This window comes from Pipistrellus kuhlii, unplaced genomic scaffold, assembly GCF_014108245.1.
Source record: "Pipistrellus kuhlii isolate mPipKuh1 unplaced genomic scaffold, mPipKuh1.p scaffold_m20_p_14, whole genome shotgun sequence".
Taxonomy (NCBI): domain Eukaryota; kingdom Metazoa; phylum Chordata; class Mammalia; order Chiroptera; family Vespertilionidae; genus Pipistrellus; species Pipistrellus kuhlii.
In genome coordinates, this window is record NW_023425449.1 from 22,674,848 (window position 1) to 22,676,403 (window position 1,556).

At 40.9% G+C, this 1,556-nt stretch overlaps 1 pseudogene; it reads left to right on the plus strand.

Moving 5' to 3' along the window:
* The first annotated feature begins 486 nt into the window (after nucleotides 1-486).
* LOC118718564 lies at nucleotides 487-1,328 on the plus strand (annotated as a pseudogene).
* The last annotated feature ends 228 nt before the right edge of the window (nucleotides 1,329-1,556 follow it).

The window sequence follows — 1,556 nt, forward strand, 5'->3', positions numbered from 1 at the left end:
CTTTTGGAATACTTTACATTTTTCTCTGTTTCAAAAGCTATAATTACATGAAAAAAGACTTCTCCCTCATTTTTATCCTCTTATTCACCTCCTCCCCACCCACTAGGACAGTGGTGGCTTTGGTGTGACTAATACTAGAGTAACTTTACACTGGTTTATTCATATACCACAAATTTTAATTCTCAGTTACACTATGAGATAAGTGTGTTATTAGCCTCAATTTTCAAATGAGAAAATGGAGGCTCAAAAAAAGACTATACAACTTGGCTGGGCTCATATTAGGCAGCAAAAGGCATGCAGAAATTAGGGCTCTGTACTGAGGACACTTTCCAGATTCTTTGATGTCACCTTGTACTTCCTAAGGCCAGTTTGCATTATACATGCTGAGATAAGGCCCAGGTGTAGACTGCACACATTATGAAGTAGATGTCATTTACCTTGGCTTTCATGGTTTTACTTTCAAGGATTTTCTCCCTTAGGGGCAAGATGGTGGTGAAAATTTTCAAGAAGAGGTAGATTGTTGCTGATGGCATCTTCAAAGCTGGACTGAACAAATAGGAAACAGCTGAAGATGGGTATTTTGATGTTAAAGTCTGAGTTACATAGGCCAGGACAGAAATTACTATTTTGGTCACCAAGACAAGTTTAGTAACCAGTGTGAAGTTACTCTAGTAATAGTTACACCCAAGCCACCATTGCCATAGTGGGTAGGAAGGAGGTGAATAACAGGATAAAAATGAGGAAGCAGTTTTCTTTAAAAAAATTTTATTTTATTTTATTTTATTATTATTTTTTTTGTAATAATAGCTTTTGAAGCACAGAAGGGCTCATAAATATAGGAATTAACTATTATGGTTCAGAAGACATTTGGCTTCTCCAAGGGTAATGTATAGCTTTAAACTGAAAAGGTCTGTACTGCCAAAAGGTCTGTGTGCCATTGTCCGAGCAGGGTCTCTGGTTATAAACTCCTAGGAGGCCTTGCTGTGTTGAGGTTCAGCATGGAGAGTGGGGGCAAAGGCTATAAGGAGTCTGAGAGACTCCGAGGACAGAGGGCTAAATCCATGGAGTTTGTCGATGATCTGATGATTCCCAGTAGGAACCCTGTTAAGTACTATGTTGACCCTGCCGGGTGCCATGTGCTGCTCCCACAGGGTGTTCTGGGCCTCACAGTGAATATCATGCTTCCTTGCGTCCTGAGTAGTAAGACTGGCCCTAAGAAGCCCCTTCCATACGTGAGCTTTGTGGAATCTAAAGATGAGACACTGCCAACTACTTCTTCCACTGTCACTCAAAATTCTCAGGTGGAGAAAGTTAAGCAAAAGAGGTGATCTGTGACTGGTAGAAATTCAAATGTGTACCAGAGAATGTGGGGGTGTCCAAAAACACCCCCTGCCTATTATATTTCCCCTCACAATGAGCCACCAGATCAAAATAAATGTTTGGGAGGAGGATACTGCCAGTCCCCTAGGCAAATTTCCAAAACCATATCCTAATTTTCCAGGTCTCTGGATCATTCCCCCACAGCAGTAGTCTGTGTGAACTATTATGCAGTAATA